At 43.9% G+C, this 21016-nt stretch overlaps 1 long non-coding RNA gene across 2 annotated transcripts in view; it reads left to right on the forward strand.

The window, feature by feature from the left end:
• Positions 1-21016, forward strand: part of LOC124244467 (uncharacterized) — a 155061-nt gene that overhangs the window by 38336 nt on the left and 95709 nt on the right. For both annotated transcript variants that reach the window (XR_006890011.1, XR_006890012.1), the window contains exons 2-3: positions 16900-16989; positions 18552-18678. This is a non-coding gene — a long non-coding RNA (uncharacterized LOC124244467). The remainder of the gene's footprint in view (positions 1-16899; positions 16990-18551; positions 18679-21016) is intronic.

Consider the following 21016-nt stretch of genomic DNA (forward strand, 5'->3'; position numbering starts at 1 on the left):
ACATTATATAAATTTCAGGTATACATTGTAACATATTTCTAGTTCTGTGTGGATTACATCATGTTTACCACCCAAAGACTAATTAAAATGCATCCCCACATCTGACAAAGGGTTAATCTCCATAATATATAAAGAACTCACACAACTCAACAACAAAAATCAAACAACCGGATCAAAAAATGGGCAGGGGACATGAACAGACATTTCTCCAAAGAAGATATACGGATGGCCAAGAGGCACATGAAAAGATGCTCATCATCACTGAGCATCAGGGAAATGCAAATCAAAACTACACTAAGATATCACCTGACACCCATTAGAATGGCAAAAATAACCAAAACAAAAAGTGACAAATGTTGGAGAGGTTGTGGAGAAAAAGGAACCCTCATACACTGCTGGTGGGAATGCAAACTGGTGCAGCCACTATGGAAAACAGTATGGAGATTTCTCAAAAAATTAAAAATAGAAATACTATATGACCCAGCCGTCCCACTACTGGGTATCTATCCAAAGAACCTGAAACCAGGAATTCCAAAAGTCCCATGCACCCCCATGTTCATTGCAGCATTATTTACAATAGCCAAGATGTGTAAGCAACCTAAGTGCCCATCAACTGATGATTGGATAAAGAAGATATGGTATCTATATGCCATGGAATACTACTCAGCCATAAAAAAGGATAAAATCGTCCCATTTACTGCAACATGGATGGATCTTGAGGGCTTTATGTTAAGTGAAATAAGCCAGATAGAGAAAGACAATCTCTGTATGACTCCACTCATATGTGGGAGTTAAACATGTAGACAAAGAGAACAGATTAGTGGTTACCAGGGGAAAGGGGGCAGTGGGGGGTGGGCACAAAGGTGAAGGGGTGCACCTACAACATGACTGACAGACAATAATGTACAACTGAAATTTCACAAGGTTGTAAACTATCATAATCGTAATAAAAAGTAAAAAAAAAATGCATCCCAACACACATGTGCCTCTCCACCCCTTTCGCCTTCCTCCCTCCCCCCTTCCTCTCTGGTAACCACTAATCTAACCTCTGTTGCTGTGTGATTGTTTATTATTGTTTTTATCTTCTAATTATGAGTGAGATCATATGGTATTTGACTTTCTCCCTCTGACCTGTTTCACTTAGCATAATACCCTCAAGGTCCATCCATGCTGTCACAAATGGCTGGATTTCATCATTTCTCATGGCTGAGTAGTATCCACTGTGTATAAATACCACATCTTCTTTATCCATTCGTCCCTTGATGGGCACTTAGGTTGCTTCCAAGTCTTGGCTATTGTGTATAATGCTGCAGTGAACATAGGGGTGCAGGTATCTTTATGCATTTGTGTTTTCATGTACTTTGGATAAATACCCAGCAGTGGGATAGCGGGATCATATGGTAGATCTATTCTTAATTTTCTGAGGAAATGCCACACTATTTTCCATAGTGGTTGCACCAGTTTGCAGTTTGCAGTGTACAAGGGTTCCCTTCTCTCCACATCCTCTCCAACATTTGTTTTTTCCTGTCTTGTTAATTATAGCCATTCTGACAGGTGTGAAGTGATATCTCATTGTAGTTTTGATTTACATTTTGCTAATAGTTAATGATGTTGAACATCTTTTCAGGTGCCTGTTGGTCATCCATGTATTGTCTTTGTAGAAATATCTGTTCACATCTCTTGCCCATTTTTTTAATTGTTTTTTTTTAATTGTTGAAATGTATGTCTTCCTTGTATATTTTGGATATTTACCCCTTATCTGATACATCGTTTGCAAATATCCTCTCCCAGTTGTTAGGTTGTCTTTTCGTTTTGTTGATGGTTTCCTTTGCTGTGCAGAAGCTTTTTAGTTTGATGTAGTCCCATTTATTTATTTTTTTCTGTTGTTTCCCTTGCCCGGTCAGACATGGTAGTTGAAAGAATGCTGCTAACACTGATGTCAGAGTGTACTGCCTCTGTTTTCTTCTGGAATTTTCATGGTTTCAGGTCTTACATTCAAGTTGTTAATCCATTTTGAGTTAATTTTCGTGCATGGTGTAAGATAATGGTCTACTTTCATTCTTTTGCATGTGCCTGTCCAGTTTTCCCAACATCATTTATTGAAGAGACTCTCCTTTCTCCATTGTATGCTCTTGGCTCCACTGTTGAAAATTAGCTATCCATATATATGTGAGTCTGTTTCTGGGCTCTCGATACTGTTCCATTGATCTGTGTGTCTGTTTTTGTGCCAGTACCATGCTGTTTTGGTTACTATGGCTTTGTGATATATTTTAAAATCAGGGAGTCTGATACCTCCAGCTTTGTTCTTTTTTCTCAGGAATCCTTTGGCTATTCAGGGTCTTTTGTTGTTCCACATGAATTTTAGGATTCTTTGTTCTTTTTCTGTGAAAAATGTTGTTGGAACTTTGATAGGGATTGCATTGAATCTATAGATTGCTTTAGGAAGTATGGACATGTTAACTATGTTACTTCTTCCAATCCAAGAGCACAGAATATCTTTCCATTTCTTTGTGTCTTCTTCAATTTCTTTCAACAATGTTTTATAGTTTTTGGTGTACAGATCTTTCACCTCTTTGGTTAAGTTTATTCCTAGGTATTTTATTCTTTTTGTTGCAGTTGTAAATGGGATTGTATTCTTAATTTCTCTTTCTGCTATTTGGTTGTTAGTGTAGAGAAACACAACTGATTTTTGTATGTTGATTTTATATCCCACAACTTGACTGTAGTCATTTATTATTTCTAATATTTCTTTAGTGGATTCTTTAGGGTTTTCTGTATATAAAATCATGTCATCTGCAAATAGTGACAGTTTCACTTCTTCCTTTCCAATTTGGATCCCTTTTATTTCTTTTTCTTGCCTGATTGCTCTGGCTAGGACTTCCAATAATATGTTAAGTAAGAGTGGTGACAGTGGGCATCCTTGTCTGCTTCCTGTTCTTAGAGAGATAGCTTTCGGTTTTTCTCTATTGAGGATGGTATTAGCTGTGGGTTTGTCATATATGGCCTTTATTATGTTGAAGTATTTTCCTTCTATTCCCATTTTATTTAGAGTTTTTATCATAAATGTATGCTATATCTTGTCAAATGCTTTCTCTGCCTCTATTGAGATGATCATGTGATTTTTATTCTTCATTTTGTCAATGTGGTGTTGATTTTGTTAATGTTGATTGATTTGTGGATGTTGAATCATTCCTGCATCCCTGGAATAAATCACACTTGATCATTGTGTATGATCTTTTTAATGTATTGTTGTATTCAATTTGCTAGTATTTTGTTGAGGATTTCTACATCGATATTCTTTGATGATACTGGGCTGTAATTTTCCTTTTTTGTGTTGTCCCTGTCTGGTTGTGGTATCAGGATAATGTTGGCTTCATAGAATGAGTTAGGAAGCCTCCCCTCCTCTTCAATTTTTGGAAGAGTTTGAGAAGGATAGGTATTAAGTGTTCTTTGAATGCTTGGTAGAATTCACCACGGAAGCTGTCTGGTTCTGGACTTTTCTTTTTTGAGAGGTTTTTGATTGCTGTTTCAATCTCTTTACTGGTCATTGGTCTATTCAAATTCTCTACTTCTTCTTGATCCAGTTTTGGAAGGTTAGATGATTCTAAGAATTTGTCCATTTCTTCTAGATTATCCAGTTTGTTGGCATATAGTATTCTTTTCATAGTATTCTTTTATAATCTTTTTTATTTCTGAGGTGTCTGTTGTAATTTCTCCTCTTTCATTTCTGATTCTATGTTTTTGAGCCTTCTCTCTTATTTACTTGTGAGTCTAGCTAAAGGTTTGTCGACTTTTTTTATCTTTTCAAAGAACCAGCTCTTGGTTTCATTGATTTTTTTCCTACCTTTTTAAAGTTTCTATTTCATTTATTTCTGCTCTGATTTTTATTGTTTCCTTCCTTTTGTTGATTTTGGGGTTTGTTTTTTGTTCTTTTTCCAGTACCTTTAGGTGCACTGTTAGATTGTTCATTTGGGATTTTTCTTGTTTGTTGAGGCAGGCTTGAATTGCTGTACACATCCCTCTTAGAACTGCTTTTGCTGTATCCCATAGATTTTGCCATGTCATCTTTTCATTTTCATTTGTCTCCAGGTATTTTTTGATTTCTCCTTTGATTTGTTGATTGACCCAATCATTGTTCAGTAGCATTTTGTTTAAACTCCACATTATTGTGGCTTTTCTGATTTTCATCACATAGTTGATTTCTAGTTTCATACCCATGTGGTCAGAAAAGATGCTTTGTATTATTTTGATCTTCTTAAATTTATTGAGACTTGTTTTGTGGCCTAATATGTGATCTATTTTGGAGAATGTTCCATGTGCATTTGAAAAGAGTGTGTATTCTGTGGTTTTTGGATGGAATGTTCTCTCTCTATATCTACTGCATCCATCTGGTCTAATGGGTCATTTAATACCAATGTTTCCTTATTGATCTTCTGTTTGGATGATCTATCCATTGTTGTAAGTGGAGTGTTAAAGTCCCCTAGTATTATTGTGTTATTGTCCATTTCTCTTTTTACTTCTGTAAATAATTGTTTTATATATATAGGTGCTCCTATGTTGAGTGCATAGATATTTACAAGTGTAATATTCTCTTGTTGGATTGTTCTGTTTATCATTATGTAGTCCTCTTCTTTGTCTCTTGTTACATTTTTTGTTTTAAAGTCTATTTTGTCAATAGATATATTGCTACCCCCATTTTCTTTTCTTTGCCATTTGCATGGAGTATCTTTTTCCATCCCTTCACTTTCAGTCTGTGAGTGTCTTTGGGTCTGAAGTGTGTCTTTTGTATGCAGCATATATATGGGTCTTGTTTTTTTTATCCAATCGGCCACCCTATGCCTTTGATTGGAGCATTTTGTCCATTTACATTTAAAGTAGCTATTGATAAGTATATACTTATTGCCATTTTCTTAATTTCTTTATGGGTGTTTTCGTAGTTCTTTTCAGTTCCTTCTTCTTCTCTTGCTCTCTTCCCTTGTGGTTTGATAGCTTTCTTTAGTACTATATTTGATTTGTTTTCTTTTACTTATTTGTTTACTTATTATAGGTTTCTGGTTTGTGATTACCATGAGGTTCCTATGTAATGTTCTACGTATAGAGCAATCTATATTGAGTTGATAGTCTCTTTAGCTTGACCTCATTCTAAAAGCTCTACTCTTTTAATCCCCTCCTCCCACGTTATGTTTTTCAAATCATATCTAATCTCTTATTTTGTGTGTGTCTATCCATTACTCTCTTATCATTGAAATAGGTAATTTTAGTACTCTCGTCTTTTACCCTTCATATTATCTTCATAGGTGGTTCATCTACCACCTTTACTGTATTTTTGCCTTTACTGGTGATTTTATTGCTTTTTTTTAAAAAAAATAATTTTCCTATTCCTATTTCTGGTGTTCTTTTTCCCAGTTAAATAAGTCCTTTCTGCATTTCTTGTAGAACTGGTTTCTTGGTGATAAACTCCTTTAATTTTTGCTTGTCTGGGAAGCTCTTTATCTCTCGGTCCATTTTGAATGACAGCTTTGCTGGATAGAGTATTCTTGGCTGTAGGTTTTTTCCTTTCTGCACTTTAAATAAGTCCTGCCACTCTCTTCTAGCCTGTAGGGTTTTGGTTGAGAAGTCTGCTGACAGCCTTATGAGCTTTCCTTTGTTATGTCACTTGTTCCCTTTCTCTTGTCGCTTTTAGGATTCTCTCTTTATCTTTAATTTTGGACATTTCAATTATAATGTGTCTTGGTGTGGGCCTCTTTGGATTTATCTTGTTTGGTGATCTCTGTGCTTCCTCTACTTGGATGTCTGTTTCTTTCCTTAGATTAGGAAAGTTTCCCACTATTATTTCTTCAAATGGGTTCTCTGCCCCTTTGTCTTCCTCTTCTCCTTCTGGGACACCTATAGTATGAATGTTAGTGCACTTGATGTTGTCCCAGAGTTCCCTTAGACTGTCCTCATTCTTTTTTTTTTTTAATTAATTAATTTTTTTTTAAGGTTTTTTTTTTTTTTTCCATTTTTCTCCCCAAAGCCCCCCGGTACATAGCTGTATATTCTTCGTTGTGGGTCCTTCCAGTTGTGGCATGTGGGACGCCGCCTCAGCGTGGTCCGATGAGCAGTGCCATGTCCGTGCCTAGGAGTCGAACCAACGAAACACTGGGCCGCCTGCAGCGGAGCGTGTGTACTTAACCACTCGGCCATGGGGCCAGCGCCTGTCCTCATTCTTTTTAATTCTTTTTTCTTTGATCTGTTCAGCTTGGGTGATTTCCTCTAGTCTTTTGTCTAGCTCACTGATCCATTCTTCTGTATCATCTACTCTGCTATTGAGTCCCTCCAGTGAATTTTTCATTTCGAGTATTGTATTCTTTATTTCTGATTGGTTCTTTTTTATATTTTCCAATTCTTTGTTGACATTCGCACTGTGTTCTTCCAGTCTTTTCCCAATATCAGTGAGCATCCTTATGAGTTTTCTTTGAATTTCTTGTTGGGTAGACTGCTTATTTCTGTTTCATTTAGTTCTTTTTCTGTTTTTTTTTTTTTTTTCCTGTTCCCTTGCTTGGAATGTATCCCTTTGGCTCCTCATTATGCCTCTTTCTCTGCGCTTATACCTGTGTATTAGGTGAGTCAGCTATGTCTCTTGATCTTGGAGAAGTGACCTTATGTAAGAGATGCCTTTTGTGGCCCAGCAGTGTGCTTCCCTCTCATCACCAGTCCCAGTGATCCACGAGTGACCGCTGCTTGGGCTACCTGTGTCCTTCTGGTGTGGCAGGGTTGCTGTAACTGCAGCTACCCAGAGAGTCCAGTCTTTGCTCTTTGTAAATCAGGTTTGGGGAGCCCCAGCAGTCTTGGCTACAAGGTCTAATAGCACAGTCCTGTTGCAGTTTTCCTGATAACTGAGTCGGTACCCTGTGTTGCTGGTTGCTAGGCTCAGAGATTTATGGTTGCTGTAGGCCCCAGGCCTGCAAGGCTGTTGTTAGTCTCTCTCAGGATTGCAGCTGAGTGGGGCTGGCCTGAGGCACAGGAGCACCCAATTGTTTCAGGCTTTGGAAGGTGGGGCCGACCCCCTTTGTGGCTGTTTGTGAAGCACAAGTCTTCTGCCACTGATAAGCCCCAACTCCCACAGGTTCACACACTGTCAACACAGTCCTGGCCCCTGCACACGTCCTGACCCCCTGGAGTGGACCCAGTTGCCCCACTGCAGAGGCCCCCACACTCTCCATCATCACTGCCAACAATTCATCTGCTCCTCACACAAGCCTTACCTCAGAGAGGTGGACATGCTCACCTGCCTCTAGAGAACCAAGGCATCCAGTCTATGCAGGCCCACAAGTTACCTGAGGGTTTGATGTTGGGAGTGGCCACTCGCTAGGGCTGGCTGTCTGCCCTGGCTGAACTGGATTAAATTTGCTCTCTAGTGGTGGGGCAGACCCCTGGGCTATCAGGCCAGGGGAAGAACTCCAATGGCACCTGCCAACATCTGTGCCAGCATACCTGTACTAGGTTACAATAATGGGTACCACCAATGTCTCCGTCTCTGGAGAGGTCTCACCTCCCACCGAGATGCACCCAGATCCTATCAGGTGAGTCTCTTTTCACCAAAGGACTGTGTAGCTTTCTTTCTGGTGATTTTAGGTTGCCCACTGAGACAAGTGAATTTGTGCATTTGCCCTTTTAAGAACTGGCTTTATTCTCCTTATGTCAATAGCTTTCCTGGGGGTGTCCCCATTGCAGTTAATAGCCAGCGAAGCCAGACAGTAGCATACTCATCTCAGTTGTGCTGAGTCTGAAGGATGCTTATAGCGGTAACACACCCCTGTTAAGGTCCCCACTTCTCCTGGGAAGGCTGCGTACCTTAGGGTGGCTCCTGCCCAGCCAGCAATGAAGTTCTGAGGCTCACAAAGGTGGCTTTTCTCTCTCCAGAAGGAATTTCTGCCTCTTGTGCCTCAGTCAGGACTGTCCCTTGTTGTAGGGGTTCTTCTTATCCAGTTTTCAGTTCTCTCTCCAGGGTAATTTTTCCAAGAATAGTTGTATCCTGGTTGTGTTTGTCAAGGAGGTGAGTTCAGAGTCCACCTACACCGCCACCTTGACAAGATATCCTCAGGGTTTTCTGAAAGTAACGTTGGATGATCATTTTTGCCTTCAAAAGAATAAAGAATTAATTTATATAATAACCAATAGTCAAGCCTTAACATGTGGTAGAACTTTGAAGTAACAATTTTAAAGCTCTGAAATATTTTCTTGGAGACCTTGAGGAGTGGTTAAACCACTTGTGCTTTGAACACAGGTGTTAGGTTTAAAGGGATGAGCTCTGGAATCTTGTTGAACATGGTGATTCTGCACGGTGACCTAGCATCTCTCTTCTCTGTGTTCTGGTGCCTGCTGGGAATCTTCACCTCTTCAGCTCTTGATCATTCTCTGCCTCCATGGAAATACAGAGATCTTTTGCTTGAAGTTATCAACCTCCCTCCTGTCTGCATCCATATCTCTGTGTGTCTACAGCTCTTCTTACCTCTTTCTCTATCCTGCCTCAAGAGGAAGACCTGTCCTGCCTTCTTCCCAAGGCTGAAGCTCTGTCAGTTCTTAACCCCTCATGCTCCCTGTCTTCAGATATGGCTTTCCCAGTCCTTCCCGCTCCTTCAGGCATTGAATCCCTTTTCCTCTGTCCACACGTGCCTCTCCGCAGACTGCACCGACTGTTTGAGTGTCCTCACAGCACGGTGGCTGGATTCCCCCAGAGTGGGCACTCGAAGAGAGGGAGCAAGCCAGGTGGAAGTTCTCCAGGCTTGGAAGGCACACAGCATCACGTCGGCCACATTCTCTTTGATAGATGTGAGTCACTGGCCTACCTTCGAGGGGTGTGGAATTCGCTTCCACGTCTTGTGGTGAGTAGTTGTGAAAACACCTTCAGGCATGTTTCAAAATCGCCACAGCATTGTTTGGAATGGTGTCCCAAATTCGGTGCATGAAGAAAGAGTTCTGTAACTTTACTGATTTTTCAATAGGTAATACAGGCACATGGGACACCATTCAAAGGGGAAGTAAGTCTCCCTTCCCCCATGCTCTGGCTACTCACTTGCGCTCCCTGAAGACAGCTATTATAACCACTGTGTATGTTTTGTTTCAGAGAGATTCCAGTACTGTGTGAATACAGGAATATGTGCACGTATGTATACATAAACACGTATATACGTGTTTGTGTGTGTATGTGTATACAATCACCTGAAGTATGGTTGCATATTCAGGAGGAGAAAGCGTGATGAGGAGATCACAGGGAAAGCGTAAACAGGCCCTGCACAGGAGGGCAGCAGCGCTTCCTCCCTCCGATCGGTGAAGACGCCTGCTCTCTGAGGAGGATGGCAGTTCCCACATGTGGCTGATCATGACGATGACAAGGGGAGCTGTTTTGAAAAAGCCTGTTCTGTGGCCTCTGCCCTTAGGCTGTGAGCTGGCTGGGTTGGAGTAGGGTCTGGGGGTTTTTATTTTAAATATTTTCGAAGGATAAAATGGACACTCTATGGAAGCACTTGGGTAATATCTTGAAAAATTATACCTGATCCTAATAATATATATATTACATATAATAATAATATACCTGATAAGCTTCTTATCCCACAGTTATAGCAGCCAGTGTATGAAGTGCTATGTATACAGATGGCACAAGATACTTATCAAAGTGAAAACCTTCGAGCCTTCCCAGCGAGGAGAGTGTTAGTGATCTGGAGAATGGAGAGGACGGGGACAGGAGGGGAGATCTCACCATGTGAACCTGCTTATAGTGTTTTTTTTTTAAAGCTTGGCACCTGAGCTAACATCTGTTGCCAATCTTCTTCTCTCTCTCTTTTTTTTTCCTGCTTCTTCTCCCCAAAGCCCCCCAGTACATTGTTGTATATTCTAGTTGTGGGTCCTTCTAGTTGTGGCATGTGGGATGCTGCCTCAGCATGGCCTGATGAGAGGTGCTAGGTCCCTGCCCAGGATCCAAACCAGTGAAACCCTGGGCTGCTGAAGCAGAGCATGGGAAATTAACCACTTGGTCACAGGCCGGCCCCTATATGGTTTTGATCTTTGAACTAGATGAATATGTCACTTATTCAGTGAATGAATACATAGCTAAATGAATGAACAAAACGAAATGCAGTGCAGTGCTCCTGGTCGTTGCCAGGTTTTTGACCCTTGGGACAGGAAGGCTGTGGAGGTGGTAGAAATCCATCGCCTCTCTCTTCCCTTCCCCAGTTCTTGTTGCCCTCGAGAGCTTTATTTGCCTTTTGTTGTAGAACTTCTTTCTGGAATTTGTGAGATAACTGGTCAGCATTTCTAGTTTCTTTGTGTAGGTGACAGTTTGTATCACTTTGTATTTTCACAACCATTCCAGTGGGAAGGCAGGAGGAGGCAAAGCCTGTCTGCCTGCCTGCCTTCATTCATTCAGTTATTTGTTCATCGAACTTGTTGAACTATTAGCAAAGGCCAGACACTGTCCTAAGTGCTGGGGGTTATGCTGGTGAAAAGCCAGCCTGAGAGGCCTGACTGTGTAGTTTACAACTAGATGGGCCAGCTGACAATCAAGATGCAAAAGAAGTAAACGTTTAGTGATGGACTGCTTTGGATGGTTGTTATGGTCGACAGGGAGGGCCCCCCCTGCCCAGGAGGTGATATCTGAAATGAGGGCTGTGTGGTGAGAAGCAGGAAGCTAGGTGAATCCGGGCAAAGTGTTCCAGGCAGAGGGCACAGCGAGCGTGGAGATGCTGAGGAGCGCGTCGCTTAGCGCTTCCTGGGGACAGCAGATCCATTGTGGCCAGAGTGAGGTGGGCAAGGGGGAACAAGATGGGCGAAGATGAGGTCAGAGAGTTGGAGAGGGCAGACAGTGCAGGGGCTGGTAGGGCACAGCAACAAGCTGGGGTTCATGTAAGAGCACTGGGAAGCCACCGTGTCCTGAGCAGGGGAGTGACGCGTTCTTAGCCAAGGCCTCTTAGACAGACGTCTGGGAACACCTCCAATTCAACATGTCTACAACTAAACTCGTTCCTCGTCCCCTGAGGTGCACCTCCGCCTGTTGCTTGGTGAAAGACACTGTTCATGTTGCCCAAGGTGGAAATTTGACATCGCAGACCCTTTGTTATTGCCCATGTTCTGTTCTGTCGCCAGGTCCTACTTGAATCTGCGTGTTCTGTTTGCGTTCTTCTCTGTTTCTCCATCTTCGCTGTTGTGGTTAAGCCGTCATCGTCTCATTCATTGAACCAGTGTTTGCTGACTGCCCTCTATGGGCCAGGCGTTATTCCAGATGCTGGAGACGCAATAATACAGAGCCCTCTTGGAGCTTATAGTCTGTGAAGAGAGACAGGTGAACAAAAGAAAAGTGATGAAATGTGCTAAGCGCCGTGCTACGGAAAGTGCTGTCTGTGGAAGCCTGTGGCAAGTGCCTGTCACTTGGGAGGCACCCTAGGAAAGGACATTTCAGCTGAGACCCTAATGGCAAACAGGAGGTGGGAAGGACACTCCGGGCAGGAGGTGAGAAGAGAGCTAGGTAAGTTTGCAGCATGGTCTGGCGACGGTTCGAGGTTGGCGCGCTGGGTAGGGAGTTAGGTCAGGAAGCACCTTATGAGCCACGTGAGTCTGGACTGTTCTTTAGGACAGTGGGAACCAGTGAAGGGTGATAAGCAGGGCAGAGATGTGGTCCTAAGGGCATTTCCTGGCCATAGGTGGACAGTGGATTTAGAGGGCAGGAAGATTAGAGTTACAACCATGATTGGGGCTGACGCAGTAATCTAGGCGGCTACCTGTAAAAAGCACCAGTGAGGGGCTGGCCCGGTGGCAAAACGGTTAAGTTCACGCACTCCACGTCGATGGTCCGGGATTCGCCAGTTCGGATCCCGAGCATGGACTTATGCACGGCTCATCAGGCCATGCTGTGGCAGGCGTCCCACATGTAAAGTAGAGGAAGATGGGCACGAATTTTAGCTCAGGGTCAATCTTCTTTAAAAAAAAAAAAAGCACCAGTGAGTCCAGTATTTAAATTTCCTGTATGGATGTCTAAATTAATTCATCAGATCAAATTTGAGTTACGATACGGTAGCAGCCCAGATTTCCCAAATACACTAAAGCAGAATCTTTTTGGAAACTAACTTTTTTTACTATTGGGAATGTCTTTAGAATATGAAAGCTTTATTGAATTGGGTCTGAAATGAATTTCATTTAAATACTGAATTAATTGAAAGCCTTGCTTCTGAATATTTTTCCATAGATTTCATGCTGTTTATGAAGAAATTTCATTTTGCTTTGTGTTTTAGTATTGGCAATAAATATTGATAACAGAAGAGGCAGTGCTGAGGGCACTGACAGTGGGAGGTGTGGGTGATGGCCTAGGTGGGAAACTGTCTGCTTTCTTATATGAAGGGCGTGGCGTGGTAGAGACAGGAGACCCGTGGATTAATGGTGCTTCCCTTGGGTCCAGGATGGGCTGTGGAAGGGGAGGGGGTACCACTTAGAGCTGAGGACGGCACTCAACCTGCAGTTTACCTCCTTGGTTGTTTGAATTTAATGAGTTCTTTGGAATTTTAGACATAATCATGGAAGAGCTGATTGGTCTCTTCATTTATACAGCTTAGGCGTTCGTCTGTCCCACACATGTCCCTTGACATTGTGTGTTACTGCCCTACAAAAAATGTGGATTTTGCAAATGAGGTAAGCGTCAACTCTCCTGGTATCTGAAGGAGAGATATGATGAGGGATTTATTTTGTAGTTCTCTTTATAAAAATTTTTAATGAACACCTGTGTGCCAGGGGTTGTTTAAGCCATTTAATCCTTGTGACAGCTCAGCCCATGACCTATGCAGCAGGTCCTGTTACTGTTAGCATGGCACACCCAGGGGAGCTCGGCTTGGGGGTGCGTGGCTTGTCCGGCTGGATCTGGCCCAGAGGCTGTCGTGGCAGGGCGGCCGTCGGGGACACTGAGGCAGGAGGCTGAGCGGAGGGCCGCGCAGCTGATTGCTGCCGTGTTCCTGGGGAAATGTGGGATCCAGGGTAGGGCTTTTATTCTGCTCTCACTCTTTACGAGACCACCGGTGCGCACGGAAAACGAAAGAGTAGAGCAATTTTTTAAAAATCCTCTTTCTAATCACATCGCTTTGCGTCTGCTATGAATTTTGAAGACCTTCCTTTAACGAAAACAATAGTTTCGCTTTGTCTCCTAGAAGAAACCAGTTTTAATCTTGATTAATCTTACTTCGAAGTTTATTTTTTGAAAAACATTTTAGTCTTTAGAAGTGGTAGCGTGGGGTATATTTCCTCTTGTAAGTTCTGGGCACGTGTGGGCAGCCGGGAAGCAGTCCCTAACCCACGGCCTGCGCCGGAATGGCTCACTTTCTCCGGGCCTATCCCGGGACTCGCTTGAAGACACTGCGCACAGCGCCCCCTGCCTCATTGAGAGCTGGCCCTCCTCACACCGGGCTGGCTTTCTCGAGTATGGCAGGGATCGCCATAATTTGGGGCAGAGGACCTTTTTTGTTTTGTCAAATCTCCAAGATCTTGTTTGCGTGTAGCGATGTGCAGAGCAGGTGGGGAGGGGCTGGTGCAGAGCTGTGCTGGCTGCGACCCTGCAGCGTGAACGGGCGGGAGCCCCAGCCGGCCGCTGAGCGGAGCGCCTGTCTCCCTCCTTGGACCTGGAGGAGGGCGTGCAGGAGCTGGGTCAAGCCGGAGCATTTGGCTGCCCTTTGGGAATTGACGAAGGACTGCTCTGCTCGCGTTGTTTCTTGCTGTGCAGGAGGCAAGCTCTGCAATTCCTAGCGTGGATGAAGTGCAGAGACGAGAATATGGGAACTGGATAGCTTCTCAGAATCTGCAGTCACATCTACACGTGCAGCCTCAGTATTTTTCTTGGAGATTTTTTTTTTTGAGGAAGATTGGCCCTGAGCTGACGTCTGCTGCCAATCCTCCTCCCTTCCCTTGTTTTTCTCCCTAAGCCCCAGTACGTAGTTGTATATCCTGGTTGTAAGTCATTCTAGTTCTCCTATGGGGGACACCGCCTCAGCATGGCTTGATGAGCGGTGCATAGGTGGGCGCCCAGGGGAACAGGGGGCCAAAGCCAATGGCTGCAAAGTTAACAACTCAGCCACAGGCGGGCCCCTTGGAGACTTTTTTCCCCCAGAGTATTGTGGGTGGAGGGCCCCATGTTAAAATATTAGCATAAAATGTAATCAAATGTATATGATTTTTCCGTCATTCTCAATTTTAGATGATTTCCTAAAAGGAAAACTAGTGCATATCTAAATGTGTTTTGCAGCATTAAAGCACTTAACGAGCGTTCGTTGTCATCTTATGTAAGGGGGATAATGAATTTAGAACTTTCTTCTCATTATCTGCAAAATGTAATTATAGTGGGTTAAATTAAATTCTTGGGGGAAAAGGTGTTTTAAGTGAAAGAATTGAAGTCAGTTTTGTTCCTTTTTTTTTTTTAAGAAAAATGATCACAAACAGAAGATTGAAGCAACTTATCTATTTCCAGAAAGTATATATCCGTCCATTGGATTAGAACTAGGGCGATCATATAATTTAATACACAAGCAGAGCACTGGAAGGTGAAAGGGGAGCTGACTGGAGGAGAAATAGTGGGTCAGCAGGTATAAACTGGACTATCCTGTGCAAACCAGGGGCTTTGATCACCCTTAATATGAGAATGCTTTCTAAAGAATGAATATTGAAGGAAAATAAGGGGCTTGCCGGATGGTGCAGCGGTTGGGTTCACATGTTCTGCTTCTCGATGGCCCGGGGTTCGAGGGTTTGGATCCCGGGTGCGGACATGGCACCGCATGGCATGCCATGCTGTGGTAGGCGTCTCACATGTAGGATAGAGGAAGATGGGCATGGATGTTAGCTCAGGGCCAGCCTTCCTCAGCAAAAAGAGGATCGGCAGTGGTTAGCTCTTCCTGAAAAAAAAAAAAGGAAAACAAAATAGAGAATTGCAAGTATTTATTTAATATTGAAGAGGATTATTGTTGGTTCTGGGATTTGATTTTACCCTACTTACAGACTAATAAGTCAGCCTGTTACTGTTTTGCGGATGTGGACAGAAGACATGAGACTTCTGGCTCAGAGTCAAAGGACTTTATCATTTTGACCCAGTAAGCAGCATGCGCATCAGCATGTTTATGTTGGTTTCCGTTGCTCCTCAAACCCCACAGGGGCAACGTGGTACGGCCCAGATGGAGGCTGTGTACAGAGTGTGTTTACATTGCTGCTGAATCACGCACTGAGGGGCAGCCACCGTGTTTACAGCAAGCAGTAAGTAAACCTAGTCTTTGCTGGAGGTTGGCAGGGGAAGGAGGTGGAGAAAGGGGCAGAGAGGTTAACTCATCTGTCGGGGTTACCAGCTGCATAAACAACCCTAAGAACTGGCCTGAGTGCAAGGGCAGTCAGGGCCTTGCAGTCTTTGCACAGGTGGTAAGATGTGCAGGAGTACAACAAGGCCCCGGAGAACTGTCTCCCCCAACAGTTCTGTTATAAAATGTATTGTCTTGTGGTTTTAGGCTTCTGTTTATTGGATCAAAGTAGAAGTGAAGAAACACTACTGAGGAGAGGCTCATGGAATTCAGAAGGGCTTCTTCTTTTTTCTTTTTTTTCGCTGAGGAAGCTTGGCCCTGAGCTGAGATGTGTGCCAATCCTCCTCTATTCTGGATGTGGGATGCCTCCACAACAGGGGCACTGATGCATGGTGTAGGTCCTCGCCCAGGAGCTGAACCTGTGAACCCTGGGCTGGCAAACCGGAGTGCACCACACTTAACCACTAGGCCGCCGGGGCTGGCCCAGAAGGATTTCTTTATGGACATATTGATAAGTTTCAGGGAAACGGAGGCAGGCATTTTTAAAAGAGATTTCCTTATAGTATTCTAAAAACAAACATAAGATTTAGAGATGAACTTATGAGGCTTTCTCTTTCAGGGTAGGTTGGCATCTATTTTCTTAACATCGGTTAAGTGATGTATTCATTGTAGCTAAATTACGAAAGTGACCTAAGTACCCTAACTGTTACTAAGCACAGTCTATCAGCCCAGTGACTCGTGGGCTGGCCCAGTCTGGCCCTCGCTGTCACTCAGCACAGTCTATTAGCGCAGTGACTCGGGGACTGGCCCAGTCTGGCCCTTACTGTCACTCAGCACACTCTGTCAGTGCAGTGACTCGGGGACTGGCCCAGTCTGGCCCTCACTGTCACTCAGCACAGGCTATCAGTGCAGTGACTCGGGGACTGGCCCAGTCTGGCCCTCGCTGTCACTCAGCACGGTGTATCAGTGCAGTGACTTGGGGACTGGCCCAGTCTGGCCCTTGCTGTCACTCAGCACACTCTATCAGTGCAGTGACTCAGGGATTGGGCCGGTCTGGCCCTCTCTGTCACTCAGCACAGTCTATCAGTGTAGTGGCTTCTGGAGGTGCCAGTCCGGCCCTCGCTGTCACTCAGCACAGTGTATCAGTGCAGTGACTCGGGGACTGGCCCAGTCTGGCCCTCGCTGTCACTCAGCACAGTGTATCAGTGCAGTGACTCGGGGACTGGCCCAGTCTGGCCCTCGCTGTCACTCAGCACAGGCTATCAGTGCAGTGACTCAGGGACTGGGCCAGTCTGGCCCTCGCTGTCACTCAGCACAGTCTGTCAGGCCAGTGGCTTGTGGAGGGGCCAGTCTGGCCCTCACTGTCGCTCAGCACAGTGTGTCAGTGCAGTGATCGTGGACTCGACCAGTTTGGGAAGAGAGAATCTGTTGCAGTAGGGGTTTTTGTGCAATTTCAGAGGATTACTTGCCAGGCAGGGTTCCTCTCCTTAGCATTGCGGAGTGTTGTAGGCATGCATTTTCTGGATGGGCCCCTCTTTGCCAACTGGCGGCCCCGTGCCCTACAGTCTGAGCCCCCTCACATCTTCTTGTGGTTCTCTCCTCACAGTCTGACTCACAAGGCAGCCAGCGTGCTTCTCTTCCTTGCTCATCAAGATGTACCTCCACGTACATTTCCAGACCCTGGTCGGATCTTCTGGTAAGTGCTGGGATAGTCTATGCTGTAGTTCGACAGCTGACCGGATGGTGGGAGCCAGGGGGTGGCACTCTATGGCTTAGTGGCCACATCCACCTCACTGCCTGTGTTTGTCCCTCTTTTTGTTGGAACACCCCCTGCCCATTTGTTTATGTGTTGTCTCGGGCTCCTTTCACACTACCACAGCAGAGTTAAGTAGCTGCAACCAAGACTGTAAGGCCCTCAGAGGCTGAATATTTGCCGTCCAGCCTCTTAACGACACAGTTTGCCAACACCTGGTCCAAATTAATAAATCTACTAGAGGCTGCAGTCCTTCATGTGTCTGGGTCTTGCTCTTGTGTGCCCCCCACAATGCTGTGTGTATAGAAAGTGCTTTATTTATATTGGATAAATAAAGAATGATAAACATCTTTGTGCTGATGAGATGTTAAGCAAAGAGGCAGGGTCCACAGTCACATATCTTAAGGGTGCATTTTGTTGGGGCAGTGCTAGGCCTGTGGGGGAGGTTTCATCAGAGAAACCATCATCTACCTCCCTTTCTCGCTCCCCCGTCTCTTCTTTCCAGTACCACAGCCCCTTTGCGTCATTTGGAAATTTAACTTACATGACTTCATCTCGTTTGGGCAATAGTGGGTGTGATTCTGCCCTTAGGGAGCCTGAGGTGGGAGACAGAAATCTCTGCTCTCCACGTGCTTCTCTTGGGCCTCCCAGCCTCCCACACCGTGCTGAATGCCTCGTGTGGTTTTCCTGCAGCAGCCCCTAAACACAGGCCCACTGTTTCATCTGGCCTTCAACCAAAGAAGCAGCGGCGTCCCCCTTTGCTGGAAGAAAGACTGGATTTGTTGGCTCATTTGGAGGCAGCTTCTCATTGCCCAAGTCTCCTTTTGACTGTATCCAGGTTTCCTCTGCGTGAGGATGTTGACCCTAACTTTCCTGTAGCGTGTGAACCCACTGAGTTGATGACTCACGAAGCCGGCGTTTGTTCACGTGTGCTCTCCACCAGGCACCGTCCTGGGCACTACAGTTGGCTGCAGAGTAAGAAAGTGGGACAGCATAAAGACCTGACCTTAGTGCTTTCCTTCTCCCTGCGTCCAGTCGTGAGCCAGGCCCTTTCTTTCTCTGGAACGGGTGTGGCTACTTTCTCTCCTCTCCAGCCTCACCTCTTGTCACTGTACACCTGGGCTCTGGTGGCAAATCCAGCCGGGCTCTGGGAGACTCTGACTCTCGGTCTCGCCCTGTGAGTATCACCCCAAGTCTATCATGTATTCCCATTTCCAGCCTAATCCAGCCGTAGTTCCTCTGCTTGGCTTTCAAAGCCCCATGAAGCCTTCCTAAACAACGTTATTTCCCATAATACATTGCCTCCTGTGTGTTGGAGCCTTTTTTTGCATTTGAGCCACTGCTTGTGTGATTTCCCTTGTCTGGGATGAGTCTGTCTAAATACCCTTCATTCCTCTACTTTAGGGTGTCTTAACCTCGGCACTTTTGACTTTCTTTTTTCCTGGGAAAGATTGGCCCTGCGCTGACAACTGTTGCCAGTCTTCCTCTCTCTTTCTTTCCCCCAGGACATAGTTATGTGCTCTAGTTGTGGGTCCTACTAGTTCTTCTACATGAGCTGCTGCCACAGGCTGGCTGTTGACAGACAGGTCGTGTGATTCCACCACCAGGAAGTGAACCCGGGCCGCCGACGTGGTGAGTGCCGAACTTTAACCACTAGGCATCAGGGCTGGCTCACTTGTGACATTTTTGTGTTAGATAATTCTTTGTTGTGGGGGGTTGCCCCATGCTTTGTAAGACATTTAGCGGAATTCCTGGCCTCGACCCACTAGATGCCAGTAGCACCCCCCTGCCAAGTCCCCTGGAGGGCAGAATTGTCCCTGTTGAGTACTTCTGCCCTTGCCAAGCTGTAGCTTTACTCCTTCACGTTGACTCCAGCTCTCACTCCCCTTATTTTCCTTGGCTTGTCCATACCATGCAGTGGACTTTTAATTAGACACTTTTGTTTGCCAGTTGTTTTAAGTGGATTAATCCTGTTTCCATAATTGTGTTATAAGTTCCTAAAGTCAGGGCTTAGAAGGGTTCTTGGTGGGTAGCAATCACACAATAAACAGCTATTTAGCTATTGTTGTTGTTATTATTTTTTGAGGAAGGTTAGCCCTGAGCTAACATGTGCTACCAATCCTCCTTTTTTTGCTGAGGAAGCCTGGCCCTGAGCTAACATTCGTGCCCATCTTCCTCTATTTTATACATGGGATGCCTACGACAGCATGGCGTGCCAAGCGGTGCCATGTCCGCACCCGGGATCTGAACCAGCCAACCCTGGGCCACCAAAGCGGAACATGCACGCTTTAACCGCTGCGCCACCGGGCTGGCCCCGGACTTTACAAGTTTTTCTTGGTCTGTGGGCATTGTTTTCATTATCTGAAATGTGAGATCTGATAATTCAAACCATTGTTGCTGCCTTATCTTTGTAAGAGAAGTCCGAACAATTTTTTTGTTTAGATGGCTAAAATGTCTGTTTTCAAATAGGAAGGTGAGAGTAGGAGAAATCCTCCATTTCCCTTCTTCTCCTGAGGAAGCGGACAGATTAATTTAGAGCAAGTCTGAGTTAGCCTAAGCAGTTGTCACCGTGTGCATTTATGATTAACCTACTTATCTTTGTTTTTGACTTTATGACTTACATCTTTATTTCACAGAGCTAAAAGGAAAATTACAGCTCCTTAGACATTCCATTGGACAGGGAACTTCTTTGAAATCTCTGTCTGTCTGCCTTTTTCTCTCTGTCTCTCTTTTTTTGCCTGTATAAAACATCATGTTTATACATTTTGTAATCTTTATAAACTTTGTGTCTGTAAGGAAGCCTGTCTATTGCATAAAACATATTGCTATGTACTTTGTCATGATGTAATCATCTCAAACTTTGGTAGATGTTTTTGGCGATGCTGACTGTAATTGCATTGATTGTAAGTATAAATCTTCAAGCTTCAGTTTTAAAGGATATATAAACAGAACAGCAGCATGAATTAACGTTATATTTAGAGAACTTACATTATACTTATGATTTTTCTCGCCATAGCTTACTTTAAAAAAGCAACAGCCGTCCTCACACTTGGTTCCTGGTCTTTTTTATTAGTGTGGAAGTCACTAGTGCCTGTCGTGTAGCTCTTTTGAAACATGCCTTAAATTTTGTTTATAACTATAAGCCATCAACCTGAACTGCTGAAATGTTCTTGTATAGGAAGTGTATATATAGATAAAACTTTTTAGTGTTATAATTAATCCTAATTAATTTAAATATGATTGGCTGACCAGAAATATATTCTTTTGATTATATTTGAAAATATATTCTTTTGATTACACTTATGTGTAAATTTATGGGGTAATTTAGTTTTTCAGTTTTGAAGTTTAGCAGCTCACTGAATCGTGAAGAGTTTGGTAAAAAGAAACGTTTCCAGTGACTCTTGTCTTCCACTTAGGAAACGGCACTGAAGCTTTTACGTTTGAATCCGGCCTCTCTGCCCCCTGTAAAAATAAAGATTTAATTAGTATATTTTAAGATGGAAGTTCTTACACTTTCTGGTCTCAGGACCCTATTATACACTCAAAAATTCCTGAAGACCCCAAAAGTGCTTTTATTATTATGTGTGTTTCATGTATCAATATTTATTGCATTAGAATGAAAAAAATTAAAACTTGTTATTTAAAAATAACAAACTTGTTAACAAATAATATTTTTATGAAAAATAACTATTTTCTAAAACAAAAACATTTAGCGGCATTGTTTTACGTTTTGCAAATATCTTTGAGTGTCTGGCTTGATAGAAGACAGCTGAATTCGCACATCTGCTTCCGCCTTCAGTCCGTTGTGATGTGTTGTGCTGGTTGAAGTATATGAAGAAAATACACCTGTGCACAGATGACAAGGGTGGAAAAGAGGAGCCCCCGAAAGTGTCACGGAGACCCCCAAGCACCCTCAGACTACACTTTGAGAACCCTTGCTTTAAGATGTTGCTGTAACATTTCAAAGGTT

Source organism: Equus quagga, chromosome 9, assembly GCF_021613505.1.
Source record: "Equus quagga isolate Etosha38 chromosome 9, UCLA_HA_Equagga_1.0, whole genome shotgun sequence".
NCBI classification, from domain to species: Eukaryota; Metazoa; Chordata; class Mammalia; order Perissodactyla; family Equidae; genus Equus; species Equus quagga.